A 27,124-nucleotide genomic window follows, 5' to 3' on the forward strand; every position below is an offset into this window, starting at 1 on the left:
TTATTACTTCATGTTCAGTTATCCTATGCTATTCATTCATTCAGTTATTATTCATGTACATAAACCATGCGTAATAGCTTATCCTCATCTCTCATACCAGTACATTCCAAGTATTGATCGCAATTCTTATGCTATGATGTTTAATATCATAGGTTCAGACGCTTAATTTCCTTACTGTGCTTAGACAGATCAGCTAGTTCGCAGTAGTAACAGTGGTGAGTCCTCATTTTTCAAGGATGGATTTTTCCTATATTAATTTAAGTCAATAGTTAAGTTATTTATCCAGTCGAAGTTAGTTGGGGGATTTGTCCCCTCAACTCCCTATTCAATTTGTGTAGAGGCTTTCAGACACTTTAGATAGTCAGTTAGACCGCAGTCAGTTTATCAGTTATTATCAGTCTTTACAGTATGACTTCAGGCATTTCAGACTTATGTTTTAAATCGTATGTTCCAGTAATTAAAACTTTATGGTATTTTTCGGTTAAATTTTGCAAATACACTTTTGTTAACATTTTATTCAATTCTCACAGCAGGTACCAGTATCATAGGTTACTTATAGTTACTTGTGACCGTAAGCACCATGTAGTACCCAGGGTGTACTCTTGGGGCATTACAGTATGCTTACAATAGCACTGCCAATCCCCTTGAACAAGATTTCGGAAAGCTTGGATCAATTGTGCTTGAGGGTGATTAAAGAAAGCAAATGAATCACAGCATGCAAACGATATTCCAAATCTGTTTCAAGAATGACCTGCTTGTAACCCAAATCCCATTCCAACATAAGGCCACGGTAGATGGCCTAGAGTTCAGCCACATTCTTGGTTGTACAATCCAAATTCTCAAAGAAAGCAGACACTCTTCTGCATTCATTTTAACAAAAAAGACTATAAGGGGAAACCTTCTAAAAAAATATTTGTATATTCTCGCTCATCCATGGGTTTTTCCCAAGCCAAAACCTACTCCTAAAAAGTTGTTGGATCGAAGAAGTACATTATACATCTGCCCACCAGTAGCATAGGTGGTTTGATTCCCCTTATATGTTATATGGCAAAAAAGACTGATTCAACGAGATATGCTTGCATGTCGAGAGTGTGCTCCCTCTCTCTTAGCTAAGGAAAGTGAGAGATAATTCATGTACTTTGCGATTTCCTTCGGATCTATCATATCATTACTTTTCTTTTATTATGATTTCCCATGTGTTGTACTATACCGCTAAGGAAAACAAATAAGAACCATGCTAGGCTGCTCCTCTTCCCCTTTCTAGTTCAACTTGTCCTTGTGCTTACCACTTCTGAAAACTTGCGAGCGAGTGTCGATCGCTTCTTTGCCTGGGGAAGATCTGATGACTCCTGCCAAAAGATGGCGAGTTACGAATTGAGATTTGCTACTGCCAAAGAGGCCAGGAACAAGTTTCTACTTTATCTAAAGAAAAAACCTTTTTCTGTCTCCCTGACCAGGGATTCAGAGTGATCAGGTGAAGCCCCTTCTCGTTGTACCAAAATAGAGATCTGATTTAAATGACCAGGTATAACATATGAGTACGATCCATAAGGTTCATTTTTTGTTCAGAAAAGAAATGGGAGACAAGAAAACATCTTTGATTACAATTAAAAGGAACAATCTCAAAAAGACCAAGATACATTGATTCATTTCTTGGTGAACATGATCTACCATAATCTCTTCGACCCCTTTATTTATGTGCCAGAATAGGGAGAGATTTGGTAGAAAAGTAGAAGTGACCTTTTTGTATATAATAATCAAAGGGAGTGGGAAAGTTGCAGTAATTCTTTGGAAAAGCCTGGTTCTCTTTGTCTTCGAGCTTTCATTCCTTAATCCACTAATTCCTTCCTTCGTATGCCTCCCTACCAATAGATAAAGACAAATAGGAATAACTGAACCACGTCTACAAAATACTAGTACCATGTAGCTGCTTCAAAGTCAACGTGATGCTCATTGGTCAGATGACAAGATATTGGCAAATACCACATATGATCAAGAAAATAGTACCTATAATCACATGAAATCCAATTGCTAAGAAAAAGTAGAACCATAAATACTATCCGAAATAGTGAAGGATGCTTGATAATACTCCATTCCTTAAAAGCCTGTGAAAATTAGAGACAGTGAAACGGTTGCTACGAAAGCGTAAACTGCTCATTTTTCCTTCCTCGCGAGTATAGCATGATAATCCCAAGTTACGATAAGTCCGATGAAAGGGGAATAAGGGTATTAAGTAAAGGGATTTCCCAAGGATCTAAAATCGCAATCCCTTTTGGGGTCCAAATACCTTCGATCTCTATCATAGGTGCCAAAAAAGAATAAGAAGAAGCCCAAAAAAGAACATAACCTCCGATACGAGAAATAGAGATAAAACCATATTGAGGTCCTAATTGTACGACTTTGGTATAATGTCCTTCGAACGTGGATTCACGTAGAACATCAAGCCACCATACGAACATGGTATATAGAAGAAATATGAGGCCCAAACTAAGAAGTGTTTCACCCCCTTGATCTAAGTACATGTACATCACACCTCCTACGGTTGTTGCCAAAGCTCCGAGTGAGCCTGAAATAGGCCATGGACTTGGATCTAACAAATTATAAGAATGCCTCAGAGATTCAATCATAAACCACTTTGCCTCGGTTCTATGTAAACCCTCCCCCCCCTCCACCCTCCACCCCCTAAAGTAGTAAAGTAAAGAAGGGCTTTTTGGGGTCTAATTTCTTTCTATCTAACAGGACAAACAAAGAATTAGGAAGGGATGGTTCTTTCATTCCATTGATAGAAGTCTCATTACAAAAATACTCTTTTTATTACTTTGAGAAGAGAATCATTGGTTTGAACGATGAACTACGTGGGAAAATAAACCTTCTTTCTTTAATTTGAAGCAAGAGTTTTGGAAAGTAACAATTTCATCAATTCGTTTTCCAAAAAATTACTGGCCGCGGATTAGTTCATTCTGCGCCACCAGCATCCTTAAATCAAAGAAGCAGGTTGATCTCTCTGGTTGAGGCAACATTTATTTATTTATATTCAACTTGACACGTGGGAAGGGCTTACTCTACTAGTGGGCCGGCTTGGTCTCACTCCCTTTCTACACTATTCCTCCCCACTAAAAAGAGCAATTAAGAATCTCGAGAACCTTTCTTAGAATCTATCTTCACGGGGTGATTGGAAAAGAAAGAAGTATTTCATTCTTTTACAGCCTTCCATTCCACTTTTCTGATCGAATTAATTATTTTTTTGAACAACCAAGTCATAATGAGATTTAAAACCGATGCTTCCTTGGCCATGTGGAACATGGATTAGCAATATGTCATTCCTACAAGTGATGACCCACCCAGGTTTGCTATGTACGGACTTAGAGATCAAATATAATATGTTTTTTCCATTCCTTGTGAGCCACTTATTTCTCTAAAATAAGAGATTAAAGTCATCTTTCTCCTTTTTCCCAATGAGTCGGTGGCATTACACCATTGGGATACTTTTAACAAACTTGAGTACATATAGGATACACCAGTACAAAAACCTTTTCTTAAGATATCTTCCAAACTATTGGGGTCGTTGCTCGAGATCTTATTCTCCTAGTGTGAAACCAGTTGGTTCCATAGTTTTAGGATTCAATTAATCCCAAGTAATTTATCTCCATCATTTCATATAGGAATATAGAAAGTAAAGAGGAAAAGGCATGACCAAAAGAATTGTGTGAAATAAGTGAATTTATCTAGTTGAGTAATTCTTGATTGATTGAGACAAAATGATTTCCTCAATACAGCTTAACTCCATAAATATAAGTAGAGAGAACTTTAGTTGGTTGTTGACCAAGGGAAAGCATATGATCAGGGTTGGGTAATAGATTGACTGTCAAGAAGTGAAAGCCACTTGACTGGTTGGAAAGGGGGTGCTAAAAAGAGACTGCTACTAATTAGGCTAGAATAAAGACAGTAAGCACCGGGTAAAGTAACTTATTTGAATAGTGAGATATCCTATAAGACTAAGAAGAAGGGGGAGATAAGGATAATCTCTTTGAAAAGAATAGAGTCGTTTGGCCTCTACTTACACATCTGGAGTTCTGGATTGAACTAAGGAACAAAATTCAAGGTCAAGAAGGCCGTTAGATAGGAATTCATCTATGAATAGAAGATATTTTATTTCTAGTAGAGCTCATCACGACCATCATAACCTAACTCTAGGACTACTATGGGCACTGATCCTTCTATTCAAAGTTTTTTTTCTCCTCTTAAATGTAGTTGTCCTACAGCTCGCTAAAGTGAAGGTTATTCAGCAGTCTAAGCAAGTCACTCTTAACCCTATAGTGAATTCAGATATGCTATGCTAGTAGCTAATGAAATTCATGTAGCTGCTCTATCTAAGTCTAAGGTAAGCAAAGATCTTCTAATCCCCCCCCCCCCCCCCGCTTGTTCAACTAATGAAGAGAGCAAGGAGATATATTAAGTTATCTTCTACGATTGGTAAAGGGATAAAATGAATTTTTAGCTTTGGCATTAAGTGAGTGTGGGAAGTAATTCCATTCAACTAGTTCAATGACCCTAGAGAGAATGAACACATTAAGCTTGAAAGCATGAAATTCAGTTGCTACCTGGACTGACTGACTTCTCTCTATTTCATTTTCTACTCTTTGCTTTAGAAAGTCATTTAGAAAGATATTCTTTTAATAGAAAGGATTTCCTTACATTACATATCAAATTTGAGTGGGGATTCACTAAGCCTGAGTTCTTAACCCACTATGATGCGACGGTGACTTCTTGCTTTGTTTTCCTCTCTCCTTCCCTACCTTTGTTAGTATTTAATCATATCTAAAGAGAGTGAAGCCACCTTAGGGTTATAATATGATGTGATCTTAGAGATATTGACCCTATCCAACTAACTTTCTCTAAGTAAGAGCTCACCCTGACTTATTAATCTTATTGAAGTTGATAGAGAAAAGAGAAAAGGTCAGTGCTTCTTTTGTGAGCGACTCTGGAGTAGGATCCTTTCACTTGAATATTTCACTTTTTTAGGAAGGAAAGACCGAATACACCTAAAATCTAAGGAAAGGCCAAAAGTATTTAAAGGCTGATAAAAAGAGATGTGTACTACGAGACCACAAAGACTGATAGGCATTGCGATCAAAAGGGAAAAGTTTCTTATAGGATCCACCCTCCCAAAAAAAAAATTCCTTGTTTTTGAAAAGTTGTTCAAGTTGAAAAGCATAAAGGTTAAAGGAAATGCACCTTCTCCGATTAAAAGGGTACGAGACTTCTTTTCCAATGCAATTTTCTACGATAGGGTAGGGATGAATTGAATGAGAGACTATGAAAGTGAGGCAAACCCACATAAGGAAATAAATCAATCTAATCAATATATTTCAAGCCTTAGATAATCTGATTAAAAAGCCTAAACTAGCGAATTCACCTTCCTCTGAGTCTGATTAGAAAATCGGGATGAAAGGCCTAGTTTTTGGTAATCTAGTGGGATTCAAGTATGAATTTAAATTTTCCTCAATCCTGACTAATTACCATGATCAATTCACTACCAGTGTCCACGTGGCCAAGGTTATCCCAGAGTGGATCACCCCGATGCCTGTAATGAAAGGAAAGACTTTCATCAGCTGCAAACTAGAACCGGTTTTTCTTTAGTGCGTTAAGGTTGGAAGACCCTACTCCTAACTAAATAAAAACTCATCCGAGGAGCCATTATCGATACTAGTCTAGGAGGTCAATACTAGCGAGAGTCCCATAGCTACCCTAGTTCATTAGGTATAACGTATTTCAGTCAACTTTAAAGGCTTACGAACCATTGTAAGATTGAGTTTCAAAGGGATAAGATCGTTGTCAAAATCACATACAGCAAGTAAATTCATTTTATAATAACCCTTTTATTTCTCTTTCACTACTGTTTTATTATCTTCTGCTAAAAGAGTCTCAATTTGGATCAACTTTCTTTCAATCATGAATTCGAGCAATCCTTTACTAATTTGATATTTATGACCTTTGATATCAACTCAAATACTTGTTGTTGTACTACTAAGCATATTTTTTTATTAATTATACTAGTCTGTATTCGAACTGTGCTATCTAACTTATCCAACAATGTAGATACCCTCATAATTGAGGTGTCTTGAGCACAGTTGTACAACAACCCTAAGACATGTATTATGATACCTCTAATGTATATTGACCCAACTGATTAATAGTACTATTCTAAATATCCTGAGGAAGATATTTATATAAATAAGATTTAGCGTTTATAAGATCCTTTCTTATCAATAGTTTGATTAAGTTAGGAATTTCATTAAATATACTACATTAATCAAATTGACTAGTTATATCTTCAATCTTCTTCTGTAACTCAAGTAATTTCTATCCGAGATGTTAATCGTATTTTTAATGATCTCTTTATCCCTCTTTTAATCATACAATAATTTCATAACATTATTATTATATGTAGCTTTTTCTTCTTTATTTTTGCTTTTATCATCTATATCATTGAATAAATTTTTCCAAAACTCATTAATAACAGCATGATTAGATGTGCTATATTCTTTTCTATCAAGAATCAAGATTGACCCCAGAAATCTATTACACGACCTATCACTTTTTACAGTCATAGAGAATTCCTAATACCGAGATGATAGGATCTATATGAGCAATATGACCAATGGAAATCATTCACAAATTTCTCAATAATTACAACCATAAAGACATGTTTTTTTAATTTTTATAGGTAAGACGCACCTATTACTAGGATAGTTTTTCATCATTGTATTTTTTTTATTTCGTAGCAGATCCATTAGGTTCTTTGTAGTAATTAGTTCGTCCTTTACTTTACATAGATTTTTATTTCCTTGATATCTAGAAGTTCTCCAAATGTATGAAATGCTGGAGGACTTAGTACCATCCATTTAGGTGTGGTTGGTGATGTTGGATGTATTTATGCATTGTAGCATACTATTCTAGCCTATGATTCTTATGCTCTATGTGTTGATAATGATATAAATGATCATTTATGTGACCAAGAATGTGTTTACAATGTTTAATGGTGTTTTCACATGAGTTTGGATTCAATTTGGGCTTTTAGAGTTCAACAGAGAAAACTAGTGTAACTAACTTGAGCTAGGTGTTTATCTAGTCTCTTGTGTTGGGTTATAATGTGTTTTAATGAGTTCCCAAGATTTTTATTATGTATTTATATGTGAAAAAACTTGTTAATAATGTTCAAGGTTCAATTGGATCAATCCAAGGGTCAAAACAATGAGTTAAAAATCAAATTGAATATAGCCTATGCTTAGCTCGTGTTTTTGATTCATCATCTGGGATGTTGTGTTGTATTGAGATCTAAATTATTGTGTTTAATTCTATAGGATAATTTTTAATGGATTATGATGATTAATTAATTATATAAAAGATTCAAATCAAGTGGAAAAAACTCAAAAAGGCTTGGAATGGATCACGGAAGTACAATATACAACTTGGACTCAATTTGGACACCTGAAATATATTGGGCGAGTGAGGGTGGGTGGAGATGAATATGGACGTGTTCTACACACCATTGGATTTATAAGGGTCCCAAAATAGTAACCCATTGCTCATCGATGATAGGACAACTCGCAATTGTCCAAAAATTTTAGCTCAACGCGATTACACCACTCAGCGGTGTAATAGCGTGAGCGCAATACCACTCAGTGGTGAGCACACAAAAAGGGATAATTTTTCCTTTATGAACAATAATAATGTGGAAAACCAATCCAAATTGTTTTATGACGTGTACTATAAATATAACGTGTTAAAATATATTTTGGATATCTTGGTACCCCTAGATCGATTGGAACAACATTGGAGGCTACCACAACTTCTTTTTAGGTTTTTATTTCATTAATTTAGCTTTATTTATGGTTTTAATCATTCATACAATTATTTGGATGTGATTATGACTATGAGTGGCTAAAAACCCTCTTTTCGGGGTTAAAGCCAAGAACATGAGTACTATTATTTGGAATTAAGTTCGTTTGATTTTGCTTATCATTATTGGTTGTTTGTTTATTCTAGTTATAACTATTTTAAGGATTTGTGACCCTTAGAATACATCAATTATCTACTTTTTGATCTCGGGAGAGGGAATAGAGAGATAGAATATGGGAATAAACAAAGTACAATTTGTATTTCTTTACGAAATAAGGAATTCAAATTAGTATCTAGGATAGGGATGTACTTAGATGCCTTACTTGATTCAAATGTAAGATGATAGCTTAAAGAAATTAAGTAGATCATTACATCCCAGTTCAACGATGTGGTTGTAAGGTTCAACTTAGGCGAAGGATTAGAAGTTGGGAAACAATAATCATGCAATTAACCCTATGAATCAACAACCAAGATAAGTAAGTTAACAAATGAAGTATAATAACATAGTATGATTGTTCAAAAGTGCTTTAACCCTGTGTTTTCTCCTATTGATTGTTTCAAGATCTTTACTTTACTTATTTCTTACTTTTCTCGAGTTATAAATTACAAACCTTCTTTTCGGTTACGCTTGCATCAACTAAATCAAAATTGTGAACTCAAATAGAATTGTTGTTGAATCAAGTCTTTGTGGGATCGATACTTGGCTTATTGAAGGCCACTTTACGACATGATAAGACTACGTACACTTGCGTCTGCACTTGGATGCTATCAAGTTTTTGGCACCATTACCGAGGACTTAAAATTTAGCAACTGTTTATTTAGTTTTGCTTTTTAGATTTATTTTTTGATTGTACGCTTAGTTTTGTTTTTGTATTTGCTAGAAACAGGTTAAAAGGTTAGTAAGATGGAAAGGGATACGGTTTTGATGAAACCAAGTCCCAAACCGAAACAACACTTCCATCAATGAGGGAGAGACGTAGAATGTCTTTCAAGAATCCCACAAATAAAAGAAGACCAAGTAATTCTTATTCCAATGGTTGAAGAACTAGCAGCCCGTAGGATAGTAAGGGAAGTGGAAATTCCACTTCCAACCAATTTGACCTCCCCGTTTTACAAGCCGGAAGCTGGAGGAATTTCAAGCTTAAATAGAATATATTACAACTTCTAATTACCGGTGGATAGTTCATCAAGCTTTCACACGAGGATCCATAAGTCCACTTGCAGAATTTTCTAGAAATCAATGACACATTCATTCCTACGGGTGTGAATGCAGATTATGTGAGGATGACTTTATACCTCTTTCCACTGATTAGGGAAGCAAAAAAGTGGTTCATTAAGGAACCAACAAACTAAATCACATCATGGGATGACATGGCCAGAAAATTCTTTATTCTGTTCTTGCCGTCTAGTAAGACTGTGAGACTTTGCAGTGAGATAGTGTTGTTCAAATAGAAGCCAAACGAGAACCTCTATAATGCTTGAGAGTGATTCAAAGAAATTCTACAGGACTTTCCATACCATCAACAGTCCAATGAGATACTTTCTCATACTTTTGTAGAGGCTCTTGACCACAAAACCAAAATGTAGATAGATTCAGTTGCAAGTGGTCAAGCTCTTGAGATGACTTATGATGAGTTGTATACCTTATTGAACTACATTGCTCAAGGAAATCTAGAGTGTAATTCGTACTTGAGGAGCGCTACAATAAGAATTGCAGGTGTGTTAGAGATTGATCACTTCTTTGCCATATCCACACAGATCTCAACCTTGTAAAATCAAATTAGCAGTCTGAAGTTGGGAGTAGCACAACCTGTAGCCACAATTAATGCAATCCAACAAGCTGCAAGTTGGTGCAAAGTTTGTGGAAATAGTGGCTAGATGGCGGCTATGTGTGCAGCAAATCCAGAATCAGTGATGTTAGTAGGCCATGCTCAAAGATAGAACTACGAAAATGCTTACAAGTGGCAGACTCAGCCACAAAATCAGCCATGGGCCACCCAATTACAACAATATCAGCAACCACAAACTCAACCAAATCAATCAACTAGCAACATAGAAGAGATGATGGAGTAGGCTTTAGCTAATCATACACAACTGGCCACTGATGTAAAAAAATCAGCAAACAACATTGAGAAGCTTGGAGCTATAGTTAGGGTAGTTACAAAAGGAAAAAAATACCAAGACTCAAGGTGGTTTGCCAAGTGACACAGAAAATCTAAAATGAGTCATGGAAATCAGCATGAGGAGTGGTAAGGAGCTTCAAAGAGAACCTCCAAAGACAACTAAAGAGGTAGATGCTGATGTGGTAACTGAACAGTTAAATAAAAAAGTTTCTGAAAAATCAAGAAAGTCTGAGTACTTGAAAGAAAAAGTTGCTGCAGAAGAAGTGAAGAAGATGCCACCACTTCCCTTCCCTTAGAGGCAAATTAAAGCGAAGGGTGATGCAATGTTTAAGAATCTCTTTGACACATTCATAGAGATTCACATTAACTTACCTTTGTTAAATGATTTGCAGGTTATGCCTAAGTACACTAAGTACTTGAGGGAGGTGATTGCTAATAAGGTAAAATTGTATGATGTGGGAGAGATAACACTCACTAAAGAGTGTAGTTCAGTGTTCACTCAAAAGATGCCAACAAAACTCAAATACCCAGGGAGGTTCACTCTCCCCATTCAAATTAGCAATAGTAAAGTAGTCCAAGATCTGAGTGATTTAGGGGAAAGCATCAAATTAATGCCCTTATCTCTGTTCAATACATTGGGTCTTGGGAAACCTAAACTGAGCTCCGTGCTTCTATAATTGGAAAATGGAATCATAGCTCATTCAGTAGGAAAAATAAAGGACGTCCTCATAAAGGTTGGTAAATTAATTATTCCTGCTGACTTTATTGTTCTTGATTTTAAGGCAGACGAACAGGTACCAATTATCTTAGGGCATCCATTCTTAGAAACTGGAGGAGCCTTGATTGATGTTAGAGAAGGCAAGCTCAAAATGAGGGTAGAGAATAAAGAGGTGGTATTTGATGTTTACAAAGCACCCAATGTAACGTCCTAATATAAAGATTTATGTATGATTAATTTTATTGAAGTGGACAAGTGTGGGGTGGTTAATCCACCAAAGAAATCTTAAGACTACCTGATTAAGAAGCCTAAACTTCTACCACCTAAGCCTAATTTGATGCTAATTGATAAGCCTGAAAAGGCTAAAGTTAGAGAACATGTTTCTATTAAAAATTCACACCCAAGAGGGGTGATAAGAATAAAAATATGGAGACCAAGCATGAGAAAGAGAAGGAAAGAGAACGACTAGGTCGTTAGTTGGGTCGTGTCGCGATACTAAATCAGGCGCTACTTGGGAGGCAACCCAATTTAAGTGTATGATTTGTTTTTAGTTTTTAGATTTTATCTCACATAGTTTTTGTTTTTGATTGATTCACAAGTTAATGGGAAGTCTGAGTACCGGAAACCTAAGCTAAGAAGCATGGCAAAAAATGAGTGTGGGATCCTACGGATCCCATTAATGCAAAAAATACTACTAGCCAGGCCTAGAGGCCTCATGGAGTATTTCTATATCCTACTATTAAATTAAACTTTGGGTACAAAGTAGATTTTTAAGTATGGGGTGGGAAGATTTTTAAATTTTGGCTCAATTTAAAAAATAATTGTGTAAGATATTCTTGTTGGTGCTATTTTTGATTACATGATGCAAGTGGGTTTGGTCAGTAAAAGCATATGGAATAAGTGAATTGCTACTTTTGAGACTCTTAGGCTCATTTTTGTGGCTCTTGTACTTTTTGACTTAAATTTGAATTCATGTTATTGTTTGGTTGAGAGTCTACGATGATCCTATTGAGTTAAGCATGTGCCATATGTGTGTGAGATTTTTATATATTTCGTGTTGCATGTAGTGTGTAGAACTTGTTCGGTGTGTGTAAAGCGAAATAAAGAGTGGGTTTAGGAGGTCATTTAGGCATTTCTTTGATAGCCTTGATTTAGACCTTTTACTTTTCCTACCCTTTGTGCATTATCCTAGTTAAGACCCATTGAGCCTTTAGCCTTTTATTTGGTAGCCTTATATGTAGACTAATCTCCTTCTTTAATAGACCATAATTTGATCCAAAAAGTTTCTAGGTGCCTTAATGAAAAATTGATTTAGTAAGGAGTTTGAGAAATTGAAGAAAAAAAGGTGAAATTGATGCCCTAAGGTAATAGTTATTGGTGTTTATATAGGATTTTTGGTGGTTGGGAGTGATATAAATAGTATTAGAAATATTCCCATAATTGTAGAAAATGAGAAAAATTGAGTCTTGAAGGAATAAACAGTACGCCCACCATGTATTTATGAAAATACTTAAAAGAAATGGGGTAAAATAAAAGAATGGGGTAGACAAAAATGGTGTAATTTGGTTGTTTAAGATTGATTTTAAATGTGTAATGTAGTGTATTAAAACTTTTAGAGAGGTTAGTCACTATTCCCAAATCGTTCCTACCCGACCCTTAGCCTACATTACAATCCAAAAAAGTCCTAATTGATCCTAAGTTCATCACTATGATATTAGTGGTGCATTACACTAAGGTCAAGCTTATGGTTTATTGTGTGTAACTTGTGAATTCCTTGTGAGAGTGGGCGTAATTTGATTCTTATACCCATTGTGATAATTTGCATTATTGTAAGTGATTATGGGTAACTCTCTTGTTGTGAGCGCACATGTTTGATGAATATGGGTAATTCTTGTGATGTCTTTAATTGAGCAATATGCATGAGTTTGCCACTTGTGAAGTCCATTCTTGAGGCTAGGATGTTTTGAAGTAGAATTCTTGCGCTATCAATTGTGTACATAACATGCTTAGTGTAGAAATTTGTATTATGTGTAGTCATTGAAGTACTACCTTGAATATATTGCTTGTAGTAGAAGCGTGGAGTTTTTCCATCTCATGGTATTTATAGTTAAGAGTTGTTCAAGGACGAAGAAGGCTTTAAGTGTGGGGTGGTGATGTTGGGTGTATTTATGCATTCTAGCATATTGTTGTTGCCTTTTTAGCCTTGTTTTGAGGCTAATTCTTATGATATATATATTGATAATGATACAAATGAGAATTTATGTGTCCAAGTATGTGTTTACAATGTTTAATATTGTTTTCACATGAGTTTTGATTCAATTTGAGCATTAGAGTTCAACCGAGAAAACAGTGTAACTAGTTTGAGCTAGGTGTTTCTCTAGTCTCTTGTGTTGGGTTATAATGTGTTTTAATGAGTTCCCAAGATTTTTATTATATATATATATATGTGTGTGTGTGTGTTAAAGAACTTGGTAATAATGTTCAAGGGTCAATTGGATCAAGTCGAGTCAAAACAATGATTTAAAGATCAAATTGAATTTAGCCTATGCTTAGCTTGTGGTTTTGACTCACCGTCTTGGATGTTGTGTTGTTTTGAGCTCTAAATTTTTATGTTTAATGCTATAGTATGCTTTTTTTAAGGGATTATGATGATATATTAATGATATAAAAGATTCAAATCAAGTGTAAACAACTCAAAAAGGCTTGGAATGGATCACGGAAGCACAATACACAACTTGGACTCAATTTGGACACCTGAAATGTATTTGGCAAGTGAGGGCGCGTGGAGTGTAATCTGGGTGCATGTTTCACACCACTGGATTCAGAAGGGTCCTAAAATGGTACGCACTACTCAGCAGTGATCGATCAAATTGCAATTGTCTAAAAATAATATCTCAATGCGATTACACCGCTCAACGGTGTAATAGCGGTGAGGACAATACCGCTCAGTGGTGAGCACACAAACCGGGATAATTTTTCCTTGCTGAACAATAATAATGTGGAAACCCAATGCAAGTCGGTTTATGACTTGTGTACTATAAATATAATGTCTTAAAACACGTTCTGGACATCTTGGAACCCCTAGATCGATTGGAACAACATTGGAGGCTACCACAAGTTCTTTTTAGGTTTATATTTCTTTAATTTAGCTTTATTTATGGTTTTAAACATTCATACAATTATTTGGATGTGATATGACAATGAGTGTCTAAAAACCCTCTTTCCGGGGTTAAATCCAAGAACATGAGTACTATTATTTTGAATTAAGTTCGTTTGATTTGCTTATCATTATTGGTTGTTTGTTTATTCTTCTTATAACTATTTTAAGGATTCGTGACCCTTAGAATACATCAATTGTCTACCTTTTGATCTCGGGAGATGGAATAGGGAGATAGAGCATGGGAATAAGCAAAGTATGGTTTGTATTTCTTTATGAAATAAGGAATTCAAATTAGTATCTAGGACAGGGATGAACTTAGATGCCTTACTTCATTCCAACAAAGGATGATAGCTTAATGAACTTAAGTAGACCATTACATCCCCGCTCAATGATGCAGTTTTAAGGTTTAACTTAGGTAAAGGATTAGAGGTTGGGAAACCATAATCATGCAATTAACCCAATGAATCAACAACCAAGATAAGTAAGTTAACAAATGAAGTTCAATAACATAGCATGATTGTACGAAAGTGACCCTGGGTTTTCTCCTATTGATTGTTTCAAGATCATCACTTTATACATTGTTTACTTTTCTCGAGTTATAAATTACAAACTCTCTTTTCAGTTATGCTTGCATAAACTAAATTGAAATTGTGAACTAAAATAGAATTGTTGTTGAATCAAGTCTCTGTGGGACCGATACTAGGCTTCTTGAAGGCCACTTTACTACTTGATAAGACCACGTACACTTGCGTGTGCGCTTGAGCACTATCAAGTTCTTGGCGTCATTGCCGGGGACTTGAAATTTAGCAATTGTTTATTTTTAGTTTTGCTTTTTAGATTTATTTTGTGCTTTTACGATTGGTCTTGTTTTTGTATTTGCAAAAAAACAGGTTAAAAGGTTAGTAAGCTGGCAAGGGATACGAATTTGGTGAAACCAAGTCCCGAACCCGAACAACGCTTCCATCAACCAAGGAGAGATGCAATCCATTTTCCACAAATCCTAGAAATATAAGAAGACCGAGTAATTCCTACTCCAATTGCAGAAGAACAAGCAGCCTGTAGGATAGTGAGGGAAGTGGCAATCCCACTTCCAACCAATTTGACCTCCCTATTTTAGAAGCCAACAGCTGGAGGCAATTTCGAGCTTAAACAGAATATGGTACGGCTTCTGATTAGTAGTGGACAGTTCATCCACAAGTCCACATACAGAATTTTTTTGGAAATCAGTGACATTTATTCCTACGAGTATGAACACAGATTATATGAGGATGATGCTGTTCCCCTTTTCACTGATTAGGAAAGAAAAAGGTGGTTGATTACGGAATCGGCAAACTCAATCACATCATGGGATAACATGGCCAGAAAACTCCTTATTTGATTCTTCCCGTCTGTTAAGACTGTGAGACTACGTAGTGAGATAGTATGCTTCAAACAGCAGCCAGATGAGAACTTCTATCATGCTTGGGAGCAGTTCAAAGCACTTTTATAGGATTGTCCACACGATCAACAGTCTAATGAGGTACTTGCTCATACTTTTGTAGTGGCTTTTGAAAATAATACGAAAATATTGTTAGATTCAACTACAGGTGGTCAAGCTCTTGAGATGACTTATGATGAGTTGTATACCTTATTGAACCACATTGCTCAATGGAATCCAAAATGGCTTTCAGACTCGAGGAGTGCTATAAAAATAATTGCAGATGTGTTGGAGGTTGATCAATTCACTGCTATATCCGCATAGATCTCTGCCTTGCAAAATCAAATTAGCAATCTAAAGTTGGGAATAGCACAACCTGCCGCCACAGTTAATGTAATCCAACAAGCTGCAGGTTGGTGTAAAGTTTGTGGAAATAGTGGCCATACAGCGGCTATGTGTGCAGCAAATCCAAAATCAGTGATGTTCGTAGGCCATGCTCAATGATAGAATTACGAAAATTCTTATAAGTGGCAGACTCAGCCATAAAATCAGCCATGGGCCACCCAACAACAACAATATCAGCAACCACAAGATCAACCAAATCAATCAACTAGCGACATAGAAGAGACGATGAAGCAGGTTCTAGCTAATCAGACATAACTGGCCGTAGATGAAAAATATCAGCAAACAGCATTGAGAAGCTTAGAGCTATAGTTAGGGCAGTTACAAAAAGAACAAATTACCAAGCCTCATGGTGGTTTGCCAAGTGACACAGAAAATCCAAAACAAGTCATGGCAATCACCTTAAGGAGTGGTAAAGAGCTTCAAAGAGAACCTCCAAAGGCAACTAAAAAGGTAGATGTTGATGTGGTAATTGAACAGGTAAGTACAGAAGTTGCTGAAAAATCAAGGAAGTCTGAGTACTTGAAAGAAAAAGTTGTTGCAGAAGAAGTGAAGAAGATGCCACCACTTTCCTTCACTCAAAGACAAATTAAAGCGAAGGATCATGCAATGTTTAAGAAGTTCTTTGAAAAAATTAGAGGGCTTCACATTAACTTAGCTTTGTTAGATGTTTTGCAGTGTGTGCCTAAGTACGCTAAGTACTTGAGGTAGGTGATTGTTAATAAGGTAAAATTATAGGATGTGGGAGCAATAACACTCACTGAAGAGTGTAGTTCAGTGGTCACTCAAAAGATGCCAATAAAGATCAAAGACCCAAGGAGGTTTACTCTCCCTTTTTAGATTAGCAATAGTGAAGTGGTCTATGCTCTGAGTGATTTAGGGGAAATCATCAACTTGATCCCCCTATTCTGTTCAATACATTGGAACTTAGGAAACCTATACTGAGCTTCATGTTTCTACAGTTGGAAAATGGAATCATAGCTCGTTCAGAAGAAAAAATAAAGGTCGTCCTTATAAAGGTTGGTAAATTCACTATCCCTACTGAATTTATTGCTCTTGATTTTAAGGCAAACGAACAGGTACCAATCATCTTGGGGCGTCCATTCTTAGCAACTGGAGGAGCCTTGATTGATGTTAGAGAAGGCACGCTCAAAATGAGGGTATAGGATGAAGAGATGGTATTTGATGTTTACAAAGCACCCAATGTAATGTCCTAATATAAAGATTTTGTGTTTGATTAATGTTATTGAAGGGGACAAGTGTGGAGTGGTTAATGTACCAAAGACCTTTTTAGACTACCTGATTAAACAGCCTAAACTTCTACCACCTAAGCCTTATTTGATGCTAATTGATTAGCCTGAAAAGGCTACAATTGAAGAACCTATTGCTATTGAAAATTCACATCCAAGAGGGGTAAAAAAAATAAGAAGATGGAGACCAAGCATGAGTAATAGAAGTAAAAAGAACAACTAGGTCGTTAGTTGGGTCGTGCCACGACACTAAATCAGGCGCTGCTTGTGAGGCAGCCCAAGTTAAGTAGATATGATTTGTTTATAGTTTTTAGCTTTTATTTCACGTATTTTTTGTTTTTGATTGAGTCTCAGGTCAATGGGAAGTGTTAGTACCGAAAACCAGAGCTAAGAAGCATCGCAAAATTTGAGTGTGGGGTCCCACGAATTCCATTAATGCAAAAAATGCTACTAGCCAGGCCTAGAGGCCTCAAGGAGTATTTCTATCTCTTACTTTTAAATTCACTTTGGGGACAAAGTAAATTTTTAAGTGTGGGGTAGGAAAATTCCTAAATTTTGGCCCAATTTAAAAAAATGTGTAAGATATTCTTGTTGGTGTTATTTTTTATTACATAATGCAAGTGGTCTTGGTTGGTAAAAGCATGTGGAATAAGTGAATTTCTACTTTTGAGACTCTTAGGCTTATTTTTATGACTCTTGTACTTTTTAGCTTAAATTTAAATTTATGATATTATTTGGTTGAGAGTCTATGATGATCCTATTGAGTTAAGCATCTGCCATGTGCGTGTGAGATTTTTGTATATTTCATATTTCATGTGGTGTGTAGAACTTTTCCGGTGTGTGTAAAGCGAAATAAAGAGTGTGGGTTTAGGAGATGATTTAGGCATTTCTTTGATAGCCTTGATTTAGACCTTCTATTTTTCCTACCCTTTGTGCATTATCCTAGTTAACCCCCCTTGAGCCTTTAGCCTTTTCTTTGGAAGCCTCATATGTAGCCAAATCCCCTTCTTTAATATACCATAATTTCATCCAAAAACCTTCTAAGTGCTTTAATGAAAAATTGATTTAGTAAGGAGTTTGAGAAATTGAAGAAGAAAAGGGTGAATTGATGCCCAAAGGTAATAGTTATTGGTGTTTATATTTGATGTGTGATGGTTGGGAGTGATATAATGGTGTTATAAATATTGCCATGATTATAGAAAATGAGAAAAATTGAGTCTTGAAGGAATAAACAATACGTTCACCATGTGTTTGTGAAAATGCTTAAAAGAAATGGGTCAAAATAAAAGAATGTGGTAGACAAAAATGGTTTAGTTTGGTTGTTTAAGATTTCTTTTAAATGTATAATGTAGTTTATTAAAGCGCTTAGAGAGGTTAGTCACTTTTCCCAAATAGTTTCTACCGGTCCCTTAGCCTACTTTACAACCCAAAAAAGTCCTAATTGATCCTAAGTTCATCATTTTGATATTAGTGGAGCATTACACTAAGGTCAAGCTTATGGTTCATTGTGTGTAACTTGTGAATTCCTTGTGAGAGTGAGCATAATTTGATTCTTGTACCCATTGTGACAATTTGCATTATTGTGAGTAATTATGGGCAACTCTATTGTTGTGAGGGCACATGTTTGGTGAATATGGGTGATTCTTGTGATGTCTTTAATTGAGCATTATTCATGAGTTTTCCACTTTTGGATTCCATTCTTAAGGCTAGGATGTTTTGAAGTTGAATTCTTGCGCTATCAATTGTGTACAAACATGCTTAGTGTAGAAACTTGCATTTTGTGTCGTCATTATAGTACTAGCTTGAATGTCTTGCTTGTAGTAGAAGTGTGGTGTTTTTACAGCTCATGGTTTTTATAGTTAAGAGTTTTTTGAGAACGAAGAAGGATTTAACTGTGGGGTTGTGATGTTGGGTGTATTTATGAATTCTAGTGTACTATTCTAGCCTTTTTAGCCTTGTTTTGAGGATGATTCTTATGCTATATGTGTTGATAATCATATAAATGAGAATTTATGTGTCCAAGTATGTGTTTACAATGTTTAATGGTGTTTTCACATGAGTTTTGATTCAATTTGAGCATGTAGAGTTCAACCGAAAAAACTAGTGTAACTAGCTTGAGCTAGGTGTTTGTCTAGTCTCTTGTATTGGTTTCTAATGTGTTTTAATGAGTTTCTAAAGTTTTTATTATGTATTTACATGTGAAATAAATTGTTAATTATGTTCAAGGGTCAATTGGATCAAGCCAATGGTCAAAACAATGAGTTAAAGATCAAATTGAATTTAGCCTATGCTTAGCTCGTGTTTTTGATTCACCGTCTTGGATGTTGTGTTGTTTCTAGCTCTAAATTATTGTTTTTAATTCTATAGGATTCTTTTTGAATGGATTATGATGATATATAAAGGATATACAAGATTTAAATCAAGTGGAAACAACTCAAAAAGCTTGGAATGGATCACGGAAGCACAATACACAACATGGACTCAATTTGGACACCTGAAATGTATTGGATGAGTGAGGGAGTGCGTACAGGAATATGGGCGTGTGCTTCACACCATTCAATTAATAAGGGTCCAAAAATAGTGACCCACCGCTCAGCGGTGATAGGTCAAATCGCAATTGTCCAAAAATAGTAGCTCAATGCGATTACACCGCTCTGCAGTGTAATAACGGCGAGCCCAATACCGCTCAGCGGTGAGCGCACAAAATGGGATAATTTTTCCTTGCTTACCAATAATAATGTGGAAACCCAATCTAAGTCGGTTTATGACTTGTGTACTATAAATATAACATCTTAAAATATGTTTTGGACATCTTGGAACCCCTAGATCGATTGGAACAACATTGAAGTCTACCACAACTTCTTTTTAGGTTTTTATTTATTTAATTAGGTTTATTTTTGGTTTTAATCATTCATACAATTATTTGGATGTGATTATGACTATGAGTGGCTAAAAACCCTTTTTCGCGGTTAATGCCAAGAACATGAGTACTATTGTTTTGAATTAAGTTCATTTCATTTGCATATCATTATTGGTTGTTTGTTTATTCTTCTTATAACTATTTTAAGGATTCACCACCATTATAATACATCAATTGTCTACCTTTTGATCTCGAGAGAGGGAATAGGGAGATAGAACATGGGAATAAATAAAGTATTGTTTGTATTTCCTTATGAAATAATGAATTCAAATTAGTATCTAGGACAGGGATGTACTTAGATGCGTTACTTCATTTAAACAAAGGATGATAGCTTAAAGAACTTAAGTAGACCATTACATCCGCACTCAATGATGCAGTTTTAAGGTTTAACTTAGGTAAAGGATTAGAGGTTGGGAATAACTTTGGAATAAGAGGAAAGGACCCTCATCTGAGAAAGGGCGGACCTTATAGTTAGGATGGTCTTCTGCATTCGCGGCGGAAACAACTAAGAGTCAGTCGACTCTTTGGAATTTCAGAAGGTTTAAAAAAGTGTCTGTAGATACTTTGTAATGTGCTTTCATTAAAGATGTTCTTGTTCTTTATAGAGATCTACTCCTATACATTGTGTCTTTATTGTGTATGTATCACTAATGCTTCCCTTTGTAATGTTTTGTTGTATGGCTGGTCAATATGTGCTTCCCATGTAAGAAAATGCTTCTAGTTCTAGAATAAATAAAATCCGCTTTGTTCTAGTTTATTTTCTTTCCATGTTTTGTGCAGGAAAATTGTTGATTTGAATTTGCTAGTTCGTATGGGACCAATTAATTTATAAGACTATATAAGTCTATAAAGCTAGGATTATGAGCTCAAACAGACACAATCCATTTTGAAAAGAAAATGACGAATACCATTTTTCGAAAGAAACTTCTTCCATGGGCATGCGAAACCAGTAACCGCGAGAATAATCATCCCGATTGGGGTTTCCGTATTTGAAAGTTCTCATACAAAAAGTACTTTATTCCTTTGAAAGCTGATTTTATAACCTACTTATGACTTTCTAAACTCCCTACTGGCGGGACTAAAACAAACTCAAACATACACCACTTCATTCTGACTTAACGGGGTATTTACCCTAGAAAACATGTTCCTAAAAGACCAATTATCCAGAAATTGCTCCAACTTACTTTTCTTTGGTTGGATCATAGGAAAATCTAGGAACTACACCTCAGACAATCAAAAACTCCTGAAAGTACTTAAATTAGAATTCCTAATAAGAAACCTGGCCTGGAAAAAGGCCTTTATATTACTATTCTATTAGTAGCACTCTTTCGATAGAAAATTCCATGGCGGACAGGTAATTATATAAAAATATACTCATTTTCACAATGAGAAAGTTGTGGAGAGAGCACAAAAAGTGCAGACATAGCCTTTGAGAGTTCCACACTACTGGAGTCCTACTCGAAAGACTCATTATTTATATATGTGACCTAACTCACGAAACCTTATTTCATTCACATCAAAATAACCCATCTCATTCCTGAAAAGGAAAGGACAAGAGATTAATTAAAGTCTCGATTGACTTAGTTTGATAAAAAAATGTGAGTTTAACAAAGATAGCGGGTATGCCTAGTTTCGAACCTTGTCCCATGGGAAGGACTAGCAGCATAAGGGCTTCAATTTTTTAATGCGTTATTAGGAAGTCTCTCCGGTTGTATTGAAAGATGGGAAATATTCTTCCAATCACTACATCCCTCTCGCGTCGAGTCAGATCCACTACCATGTCTCTACTATAAGGCATAGTTCTGTAGAAAAACCCGATCAAACTGAACTTCTTAGGGATGACTATCCTTCAGCAGGCAGCTACTAGCGTGGCTGATTTGGAGATGTATCTATATAAGAGGAAAATATCTAGTTCATCCATAAAGAAAAAGGATGGAAAGAGACTATATCCCACCTGATCCTGACTCATGGTCGCTCCACAAGAAACAACCATTATGAAATGAAGCAAGCAGAGGATTTCAAGGCGGATATCCCCATAACACGGTAGTAAGTAACTAGGTCATTTTAAGCAATAATAGAGAGGTCATAGAAACTCGAAACTTCAAACTAATGTCCTTATTTCTCTGAGCAAGGTTCCTTATTGAGTGTATCTACTAGAGACATTAAGGGTCCTCACCGGGTTGGGAAAATTCCATACTCGAATTGAACACCCTCCAACGTAAAGTTCGGTAGACACAAAAGAGCTAGTTCATATGGATCATGCGGTTATGGTCTCCCTCTAGCCTATAGATATTACCCAACGATTTTAAATGCTGGATTTAAGGAGGCAAGGAACTTCTTCTATTCTTATTATTTTCCCCGCTTAAACGTTAAGTTTTGTCAATAACCGTTTTTACGCCTGGGGGAATGTCTAGAGATTTCAACCTCGATTTTATGTTTATAAAAAACTATCCACTTTAGGTGTTAACCATATGGAATCTGCCTCTTGACCTCTTGTCTTGGGTTGAGAGAGTTGTGAATTGCTCTCCGCAAGGACCTTTCTCTCTTAAAGAAGGTCATTAAAAGTGAAATCACAATAGTTTTATTCTGTACTTAGGATGGCATAACCTTATAGTGTTGGGTGAGGTTCAAGGAATAAAATACATACGGTGGTTACCTAGGCACCCAGAGAGAAGGTAGGGCATAGTAATCAACTAAATGCTTTGGGGAGTTAAAAATCAGCTTAGATTCGGAGATTCTCAAATAGGGCAACCTTTTGAACTGTTGTTGAATACATGGGCAGGCAAGAGAGAACCAAGAGAACTAAAAGATCTTAGTAGCCAAAGGAAAATAAAGAAAAAGCGATTCCCATAGTAGCGGCGGGCAAAATGAGAGTTGCCTAAACCATGAAAATAGGATTGTGGGAGAGCAATACAAGCGTTGTCCAGCTAGTCAAAGCACCCCGAATCCTGTACCTTAGATGGCGAAAGTCTAGTAGCCGAAAGCATCACTACCTTAGGCTCTGACCCGAGTAGCATGGGGCATGTGGAATCTCGTGTGAATCGGCAAGGACCACTTTGCAAGGCTAAATACTCCTGCGAGACCAATAGTGAAGTAGTACCGTGAGGGTAAGGAACCCCCGGGAGTGAAATAGAACATGAAAACGTAAGCTCCCAAGTAGTGGGAGGATCCAGGGCTCTAATCGCATGCCTGTTGAAGAATGAGCCGGCCACTCATAGACAACGGCTTGGTTAAGGGAACTCACAGGAGCCATATCAAAAGAGATCTTCATAGGGAAATTATCACTGCTTATGGACCCGAACCTAGGGGATTTATCCATGACCAGGATAAATCTTAGGTGAAACTAATTGGAACTCTGACCAACTGATGTTGAAGAATCAGCGGGTAAGTAATGGTTAGGGGTGAAATGTCAATCGCACCCAGAGCTAGCTGGTTCTTCTCGAAATGCATTGAGGCATAGAAGTTGACTAGACATCTAGGGGCAAAGCATGGTTTTGGTACGGGTCATGAGAGCAGTACCAAATCAAGGCAAACTATGATTACTAAATATGACCTCAAAATAACAAGGGGGCAAGGTCAACAAGAGAGAGGATGGGGGATAAGCTTCATCGGCAAGAGGGAAAGAGCCTGGATCACCAACTAAGCCCCTAAATGAACGCACAGTGATAAAGGAGGTAAAGGTACAGAGACAGCTAGGAGGTTTGCCTAGAAGCAGTTCGTATTAACTCATAGATCGAGCACTCTTACGCCAAAAATGAATGGGGCTAAGCGAGCTGCCAAAGCTATGGGATGTCAAAATACATCAGTAGGGATATTTGAATTCCTTGTCCACTCTTTCCAGTATCTTTTGAAAAACAACAATTATAAATAGAGAATATATATCAAAGAAAGGTCTAACTATTGGAATCATTTTTTCCATTGCTATTTGATACATTTAGGTCATTAACATTAGTGAATCAGGTGAAAATGCGGAAAGAGAGGGATTCGAACCCTCGGTAAACAAAAGCCTACATAGAAATTAAAATGCCACACCTTAAAACACTCGGTCATCTATCCTACATAATGATTATGACCCAAAACTAAGTGAATAGCTAGTCAATCATAAATAATTATCGATTAGATAGGTACGACCAATCCATTCTAACTAGAAAAATCCTAAATTTGGCATTCCTGTTTTCTTTTTTTGAATATCCTCCTTCCTTGGATTAGTACTGGGATGCATATATCAAAAGATTAGTGTGAAATTTGAATGAGATATATCTTTCATTTTTCAAATTAAAAATGTTCATAATTGAGGTTACACAAAATCGGAGCCAAAAAAAAAAAAGTGGAATCTGGAAAATTATTCTCTAAAGGTGATGTAATTGAGTGAAATTAATTTTGTATGGTACAAGAAAGGAATTCCATTTGTGTATGTGCTCGCGGTAAAAAGAAATAAGGGACTCTATTCCATTACATACAAGGATCGGGTTAAAAAACCAAACCCAGTTTCTCTTGGAATCTTGAATATGCCAATAAATAATGAATTGTACTAATCCATATATGACTCTCTCCCATCAATAGGTGCTAGTTGAAATAATGAAAAAATACCCATTCCTTACAGTCAAGTGGCCCGATGGCCACCTTTGATGAGAAATGCAAAAAAAAAAAATCCCCTATAGAGAATGAACTTATGCTCCCTGTCCCTCTTTCACAAAAAATGGAGAGATGAATTGATATATTTATTGAATCCATCAGGACTGATGGGGCTCAAATCCACAGCTTCCGCCTTGACAGGGTGGTGCTCTAACTGATTTAACTACAATCTCAGGAAAATTAGATGTACAACCTAAAATCAATTTAGATTCGAACCATTTAGTTTTGCTGCGTTGTAAGAGAGACGAATTATATACTTTATAATTATTATTATTTAATTATATATATATTATGAAAAAATGTAGTATACTCATAGTGGGATAATTCATGAATTAAATCAGGACTATATAAGCTATTCTGATATTAAGAGATTTAATATAGATTGAATTTGTGGAAGAGGATCTTTGATTTCCTTGGACCATGTAAGAATTCATCGTCCCATTGAATCTGCATTTTCTTGGATACTCTATAGGAATCCATCGCTATTCCTTTCCTCCACCGATAAAGGTTCATCCAGAGTCACAAGACCAATCTCTTTTTTTTCATTCTCCTTTCTTTTTGTTATGGTAATGTAAGAGGTCAGAAATCTGGTTGTTTCTAATGATAAAAATAGTTTTTTTACTATGTGAAATTTATGAAAATATAAAATATTAGTAATTTTATAAGACGACCTACGGTATCGAATGGTCAGATGTCGTAGGTCGGTATATCTTTGAAAGCTCAGATGGAGAGAATAAATGGACTCCACGAGAGCTACTTAAGCCACTTTAGTGCAAACCAAAAGGACTGGAGCTGTTGGATATTGCTCAGTCCTTCTATAACCTAACAGCCAAAAAGATCTATGTCGAACTTCATCCCCTTCAAGTTGGCCATGGGGTAACAACTTCTGATGCTCTACACCATTGGGACAAGAGGGGGCTTGCCCATCAGCCTACTTTACCAAGAGGTGGAGAAGCGCAACAACATTAGCCCAAACCTATGTAAACAACCTAAAGGCTTGGCCCAGTCTAAAAGTAGACCTTGTAAAAAGCAGATAGGAAAGGTAGCCTATAGACTCAAGCGATCAGCTCAGTGAAAATGAATCCCGTATTCCATGTGAGTCAGTTGACTTTGATTAGACCAAATTGCCTCAGAGAGGAATGTGCCTACAAGGGTATCTCAAAATATTGTAGATAAACCTACTAAAGAAGAAGTTTAGTATATCATAGTTGATCGCACCATGGGCTAGACCATACACCCACTGCACGAGTGAAATACTACCTAGTCAAGTATAAAGGCCAACCTGAGAGCGAGGCAAGACGGGAAGCGGCTGAGACTTAGGAATCAAAGACCAAGTCAGAAACTACTATACGTCTCAAAGAGCGACTCTCAACGAGGATGTTGAGACTATTCAAAAACAAAGATTTTTTGGCTTAATTCTCCTTTACTAAAGAAAAAAGAGTACACTTGTACTCCGGCTAATAAGGGAAAGGTTTTTTTTCAAATACAAGTTAGACTCTGATTAGATCCTTAATGCAAGCGCTAAGTAAGTAAGAAAGCTACCTCTCCATGGGTAAAAACCGAGGAAAATAAAGAACGTCAAGTAGAAAGGAACAAGGTCTTACAGCACAATCACTATATATTTAATTTTTCTTTATCTCTCCTTGGCTTAAGCCGGGTGGATGATATATGGCGTGGTATACCTGATCGTTTAGTCAACAATATATACGTAAGTCAACATAGCTCCATGTATATGTTCTTTAGGGATAAAACCAATCAATAGAATGAAATGAAATAATGGTAAGCCTATGGCAACGAACATGGCTCAAGAGTATCTATACAAGGCTCCTCTCTTCTTCCTTAAAGAAGAAATGCACCCCTTGTTTGAGTGGTACTTGATTTGTATAGAATGATTATTTTGAAGTTATGCAGACTTTCTCAAAAAAATATGACGCAGAGCGTGTCACGAGATATATCGCTCTCGAACTTCTTACAATAAGGCCAATGCACCAGCCAGCCAGTGTGGTGGCGAACATGTTATGCTCTAAGATAAGCTATTTACCTTGTAGACAGAGGAGATAAATAAAGTGTGTCGTGGTTGATTCATAAGATTCTAAAATCAATAGCACCAGTATATTATTTTACTTGGCCTGCCTCTCCCATAACTTTTTGGACCAACCAACTTGGATCTGCCTTCGCAAGTCTTTCTGCATTTTGGGAGTAGATAATACAGCAAAATCGAGAAATACATCTTCGAAGTTCCACTTTGAACAAGAATCTTTCTATTTCTGTGTTGGCATTTAAGTTGTCTCCCTTCCTCTTTCAATCGAAACACTCGACGCAGATAGCTCTGGTAGCCCCCACTTTTACCTCTATTAGGTGGCGACAACCCCTCCTCTACACCCACAGTATAGAGGAGTTGCTCCAACATAAGCACTACAACCACAAAAATACTCTCCTGAGCAATATATGATGCTAAACCAAGACTGAGATATAGAGAGGGTTGTCCTTTTGTTTTGTTGTCTCGAAGAGACAAAACAAAAGCACTCATATGAATGGTCCTAATTCTCATGTTCTTTCTAGTCTCAATTGGTTTAGAGAGCCTTCCTATCCCTGTA

At 36.4% G+C, this 27,124-nt stretch overlaps 2 pseudogenes; both read right to left on the reverse strand.

Annotated features, from left to right (window-relative positions):
• Positions 1-1,829: 1,829 nt before the first annotated feature.
• Positions 1,830-2,627, reverse strand: LOC124885680 (annotated as a pseudogene).
• Positions 2,628-3,232: 605 nt separating this feature from the next.
• LOC124885681 lies at positions 3,233-27,057 on the reverse strand (annotated as a pseudogene).
• Between the last annotated feature and the right edge of the window lie 67 nt (positions 27,058-27,124).

Source organism: Capsicum annuum, chromosome 7, assembly GCF_002878395.1.
Source record: "Capsicum annuum cultivar UCD-10X-F1 chromosome 7, UCD10Xv1.1, whole genome shotgun sequence".
In the NCBI taxonomy this organism is placed as follows: Eukaryota; Viridiplantae; Streptophyta; class Magnoliopsida; order Solanales; family Solanaceae; genus Capsicum; species Capsicum annuum.